The sequence below is a fragment of the Trifolium pratense genome, linkage group LG4 (assembly GCF_020283565.1).
Source record: "Trifolium pratense cultivar HEN17-A07 linkage group LG4, ARS_RC_1.1, whole genome shotgun sequence".
In the NCBI taxonomy this organism is placed as follows: domain Eukaryota; kingdom Viridiplantae; phylum Streptophyta; class Magnoliopsida; order Fabales; family Fabaceae; genus Trifolium; species Trifolium pratense.
In genome coordinates this window covers 31592028-31598743 of record NC_060062.1, presented here as the reverse complement: position 1 = coordinate 31598743, position 6716 = coordinate 31592028, and the positions used below count along the sequence as shown (strand labels likewise).

General features: G+C 37.7%; 1 pseudogene; it reads left to right on the top strand.

The window, feature by feature from the left end:
• The first annotated feature begins 116 nt into the window (after positions 1–116).
• LOC123923487 lies at positions 117–2469 on the top strand (annotated as a pseudogene).
• The last annotated feature ends 4247 nt before the right edge of the window (positions 2470–6716 follow it).

Here is a 6716-nt window from a genome sequence, read left to right as displayed (position 1 = left end):
AGGAGATTAAAATTGCAATTAAGTCAAACTTATTTAAAAAGAGACAATAGGAGTAGGACCATCATTTATGCAACAGTTGACTGGAGATGAGGTAAGTCAAAAACTGGAAAAATCGTTGGAACTTTCCTAGAGATGATAAACAACTTTGGTCCCCAATTGCCTCATAATTTCTGCTGAATTGAAATAGAGAGAGCTTCTCATAACCAAAGTTATTCTCATTCTGTCTGAGAAAACAATTCTTATACACTTTAGACAACATGATGCATATTCTAAATCAAATTGGGACATGGTTGATGCAGCCAAATGTGTGGACGTTTGTGGGTTTTGCATCATCCATTGTTGGATTGCTCTGTTATGGTCTAAGCTCTTCCTTCAACTATCTCTTTGGAGATTGGAATCTGTTGAAGATTTTTCTTTACAGTGTTTTCAGCTTAATCATCAGCCTCATCATTTTATTTGCAAAGATATGGCAACACTCAACAAGTCTTCGGTTCAAAGCTCACGCAGCATTTTTGGTACTAGCAATCACTTCACTCTATTCATTTTTCTTCGATAAAGTAATGAATGGAAAACCAGATTCATATAGTCTACTTTCATGTGCTGCTTTTTCTATCATGTTACTGAGTTTGTCGCGACAAACTCAGTGCGGATTTGAAATTGATCTTATGTACTTCTTCCTCGGAAGTCTAATTGTGCAACTCATGAAAATTAAATTAGAGTTATGCATTCTTGGAGTAGGATTCAGCTATTTAATTATTATTCTTCGTTCTGTTTTCTCTTCTATCTGGTCGTTATTGAAGTCCATTCGCATTCACCACAACTAGCAAGTATTCGTAGTTGTGTGTTGGAACAACTAAGTAATTGTGTGACTGCGCTTCGGCAAGAAAATTCAAATATTATTGATATGCTTTTGGAGCAGTTGAAAGAATACCTTGGTGATGATTCTGAATTGACAGTTTCTGACCGTAATTTCGAAGCAGTGCTTAGACCAAAAGAAAATTTGAATCTCATGATAGACTCTATACCACCACAAACAATCGAAAACCTTCACAAAACTGCGAAACTGATGGTTGGAGCTGGATACGAGATGGACTTTTCTGATGTGTATATCAGTTGCCGGAGAGGATGTTTGGACGAATGCCTCTCAAAGCTGGGGTTTCAAAAGGTTAGTGTAGAGGAAGTTCAAAATATGTCATGGGGGGACTTTAGAGACAAGATTGAAAGATGGATTAAGGCTTCAAACGTGGCTTTCAAGATATTGTTCCCCACTGAGCGGCGATTATGCGATCAGGTTTTCTTTGGGTTCTCCACTTCCGCTGATATATCGTTCACATGTGTTTGCAGAGAATCTACACTTCAGCTGCTAAATTTCGCCAATGCTATCGCCTTAGGAAGCCGGTCACCGGAGACGTTGTTTAGAGTCCTCGATGTGTTTGAAACAATGCGTGACCTAATTCCAGAGTTTGAATCAATATTAATTGGGTTGCTACAAAATGAAGCGACCACAATTTGGAAGAGACTGGGGGAAGCTATCCGAGGCATTTTCATGGAGTTGGAGAATCGGATCCGCCAAGATTCAGCAATGGGGGCCTCTTCCAGTTGTGGGCTTCTTGGAATTACCCGTTATGTGATGACATACCTTCGTGTTGCATGCGAGTCATGGCAGACACTGGAGAAAGTGTTTGAAGAAAACCATGGGCATTTGTTGAAGGAATATCCCAAAATTGAGGATAGAATGCATTCTTCTTCTACGCTATCAATGCAGATGGATTCGATTATGGAGCTATTAGAGAACAATTTGGAAGCCAGAACCAAAATCTACAAGGACCCAGCTTTGTTCTATGTATTCTTGATGAATAACTGCATGTACATGGTTCATAAAACCAAAGATAGTAAATTGGAAACCATTTTAGGGGATGCTGTGATCCAAAAATATACAGCGAAAATTCAGCAACACCGTGAGAACTATCAAAGAATCTCATGGAATAAGGTGCTGGACATTTTGAAGTTGGACGGCAACGGATCAATGCAGCCTAATGAGGTAGCTGAGTCAATGAAACAGAAGCTGAAGTCATTCAACATGCTATTTGATGAAATATGCAGGGTTCAATCTTCATGGTCTGTCATTGATGAACAGCTTAGGGAAGAAATAAGGATTTCCATTAAGAAAACCTTGTTACCAGCTTATGGAAACTTCATTGGGAGGTTTCGAAGTGTTCCGGAACTTGGTAAGCATGCTGACAAATATATTAAGTATGAAGCAGATAATATTGAAGCAAGAATTGAAGGTTTGTTTGAGGGATGCAGTTTATCAACTGGTAGGCGAAAACAAACCTAAAGATGTATGGTTTTTTTGTGTGTATGCAATTTGTTGTGAATTTAAGATACAAATATTTTGCTGTCATGAACGTAATTGTAAAATATGTATGACCTATTTTTTTGAAACCGCAAATATATTATTAATAAAAACTAGGTCTTTGCACAACACAAACGGAGACCGGTAAAAGAGGGGCTACAAAACAAAGGTGCCGTATATAAGCGGAACACCAATGAAAATACTAAAACAGTCACCACCTAATAAATATCCACATCTCATCACTTGTTGCCATGAGCTTCTCCGATATTGGTCGTAGTTGTACAAAACATTTGCTTTGTGTTTTTGAATCACATCATCCGATAAAAGTTTCCTTATATCTTTGTTCTTCGTTTTGAGAAGTATGTATTGGTTGTTATTCATTAAGAAAACATAGCCCAAAGCAGAGTCTTTATAGATTTTAGATTTGGCTACCAAATTACTCTCCAATACCTCCATAATTCGATCCATATGCAGTGAAAGAGAAGAAAAGGACGGCACACTATCATCAAGCTTCGGGTATTCCCTCAACAAATGTCCATATATGGTCTTCAAACACCTGCTCTAGCGTCGGTCGACATTCACAAATGAGGCAGAGGTACTTCATCGTGTAACGGATAATGGGATGAATCCCGCCCTCGGGAACAACCGCTTTTGCTAGATCTTGGCGAATTACATTTTCCAACTCCATGAAAATCTCCACTATTGCTTTTGCCAATTTCTTCAAAGTTGTGTTTATTTCATTCCTTAGCGACACACAGAACTGATCACAAAAAAGAGACTCAAACTCTGGAATTAGATCCCACAATATTTCAAACACGTCAAGGATTGTGAATAACCAATCAGGCGAACGACTTCTGTTTGCTGCTGCTACGCTGAATATTAGATCGCAGAGTCGTCACTCAGTGGGGAACAATATCTTGAGAGCAACCTTTGAAGCCTTAATCCAACTTCTAATCTGGTGTTTAAGATCATTCCATGAAATCTTGTTAACATCCTCAATAGTAAGATTCCCTAAACCTTATAATTGTTTCATTTTGCGCTCCAACCATTCCCTCCGGCAACTGCTGTAAACATTATAGCACTCCTTTTCAAAACCAGTGTTCACCATCAACTTTGCCATTTCATGAAGTTTGTTCATTGTTTCAGGCGGCACCATATCCATCATGAGAATCAAATTTTTTATTGGTTTGAACATTTGTATGCATAAGCCATCTTTGAATTTGGATTATAAAATGCTCCATGTTCTCTCTTAAAAGTTGAAACTGCTTTTTTTTAAGGAACAAATATACTGAGATGTGAACAATTTTTTTTGGTTTTTTTTTTTTTAAGGAAGCTAAGCTACCTATCCTCTTAATTCTTAATAAGTTAAAAGTTGATCAGTGAAAGTAATTTAAATATATAAGAAATGATTAATGGTAGACGGTAGTAGGAATTGACTAATCAGAGCCCCCTCTTTTGAAATAAAATGGACTAATACGATAATTTAGTTAAAATGGAAAATCATGACAAACAAATCAAATGGAAAATCATGTGCAAATTAATTTATGTTTAAAATGACATTACAACCAATCATATAGCATAGTTGGACACGTCTTTGTTAAGAGAAAGAAACGAATTTGTCTCCTCCTTAAACAGGAGAAGCCGCACAATCCCCTCTCATTCTCTTTTTTGTTGTTGCTAAATCCAAAAAATTATACTAACATATTTTGATTTAGATGTAATCACAAATATTTTATTTTATTATACAAAGTCATGCATCTTTTACAACTATGTTTGTGACAATCAAAACTTTGTATTTCAACTACACAACAAATACATGCATATACACAAAAAAAAAAAACATACAGATTAAACTTCAGTTTCGGCTACCAGTGGATTTGATGTTTCCAAGAAACAAGTCGTCGAGTCTCGCTGTGATATCCTCCATATTTATCAGCATACTTACCAAGTTCTAGAACTCTTTGAAACATCTCAATGAAGTTCAAAGATAAACTATAAAAATTTAACCCTGCATATATCTTCAAATGGCATGTAGAACGATTTTAACTTTTTTTTCTTCGAATTTCTACCACATTAGGCTGCTTGATCCTTTGCTGTCCAACTTCAAAAATTTCAGCACCTTATTCCATGTTGTTGGCGTTGTATGGTTGGCCCCATTTTGCTAAAACATGTGATCTTTTCTGATGTGGAACTACATGCTTCCACCATCCAGTATAAGCAAGATGTTCGGTACAATGCTTCAACATTGGAAACCACATCCAGTAGGCCGGGCCTGTGTATGTTGAGATCTCGCGCCTAAGTTCTAAATATGGAATCCACAATAAATGGTCGTTTGTGATAAGGAGCGTTGTCACGCTTAATTATTAATGGATCTCGTGATCAAGTGTTGCTTGTTAATCAGATCTTCAAGTTAAGGAAACAAAACATTTGAATTAAAGATTATTTCTTGAAAGGAACCATTAATCATGCTGAGCTATTGAAGCCTAATTGAAGACCTAGCCTGAGCTCGTGAAGGTTATTTAAAGAAGGTTGACTCCATTGTTCAAATCACTGAAACCAGATTTGAGTCTTACAAAGCGTGAGTTTAGGTTTTAGTATTGTGTCTATTGTGTTCTAAGTCTTGTGTTGATTTTCCACTAGACTAGGAACTGTGTGTTTGTGCATTGTAATATCTCTGGAGCTTCTAAGCAAGGAGATAGTGTGTGTATACCATTCCAAAGCTTTTAAGCACGGAAGTGGTGTGTGTGTTTTATGAAGTGTGTCTTCACATATTAAATCTAGTATTGTACGATCACAGTGGCTGTGGTCAAGAGGAGGTGAGCGGAGGTTCTCATACCTAGGTGTGTCTTAGGTAGGATATAGCACGGGTGGTGATTAGGTGAGAAGTCATAAACAGGAGGTTTATTGAGGGCTTCAAACTATTACTATCATAGTGGATTCACTCCTGGATTGGTATCCCCCAGAGTAGGCTTATGCTGAACTGGGTTAACAAATTACTGTGTTAATTTACTTTCAGTTTTGTTTAGTTTATTATTCCTTGTGTATGCGCTGTTGGATGTTGGATCATTGATTCACGCGTTAAAAGTGTACTATAGTGGTGAAGCGTTGAGTACAACATCTTAATACTAGTGTGCCAGAATTTCAATTGGCATCAGAGCAGGCACCCTGCTCGAAACTCAGGGTGAGCTTCAGGGACGGAAATTTCTGGTGAGATGGACAAGGAAGGAGGAACGGTTTCTAAACCACCACTGCTAACCGGGCCTGAGAACTATGACTACTGGAAAGCTAAGATGATGGTGTTTCTTAAATCCATTGATAGCAGAACTTGGAAAGCTGTAGAAAATGGATGGGAACCCCCTATGGTCATTGATAAGGATGGAAAGGTAACAGGTGAAATCAAGCCTAATAAAGACTATTCCAAAGACGAGGATGACCTAGCTCTGGGAAATTCAAAAGCCTTGAATGCCATATTCAATGGGGTGGACATCAACATGTTCAGACTTGTTAAACGATGCACTGTAGCCAAACAGGCGTGGGAAATACTCAGGAAAGCACATGAAGGAACCAACAAGGTAAAGCTGTCCAAACTTCAGATGCTTCGCACAAATTTTGAAAATCTGAGTATGAAGGAAGAAGAGACTATTCATGATTTTCACATGAATATTTTAGAATTTGCAAATTCATTTGATGCCTTGGGAGAACCCATATCAGATGAAAAGCTGGTGAGCAAAATTCTCAGATCTCTACCTAAGAGGTTTGACATGAAAGTAACAGCAATAGAAGAATCTCAGGATCTGGCCAACATTCAAGTGGATGAACTAATAGGCTCACTTCAAACCTATGAGATGAGCATAAACCAAAGAAAAGAGAAGAAAAACAAAAGTTTGGCTTTTACTTCTAATACTACAGAAGATGATGAGATAGATATGGAGAGTGATGAAAGTTTATCTGAAGCCATGGTGTTACTTGGTAGACAGTTCAACCGTATCATGAAGAGGATGGATAAAAGAAATAAATTCAATGGTTCAAACACCAAATCTGACTTCAACAATAAGTTCAATGGTTCAAGCACCAAATCTGACTCCAACAAATCTGTATCTACTCAAAGGAGGACCAGAAGTGATGACAAAAGTACTTCATCTAGAGGAGTTCAGTGTCATGAGTGCGAAGGATTTGGCCATATCAAATCTGAATGTCCTACTTTTCTGAAGAAGAAGAAGAGTCTTGCTGTTACTTGGTCAGATGAGGATGATTCAGAAGAAGATGAAGGTGAATCTGCTAAACTTGTCAATGCATTGACAGGTGTCTATGAATCTGATGCTGAATCATGCGATGAAACATCATATGAAGAACTTCTGGC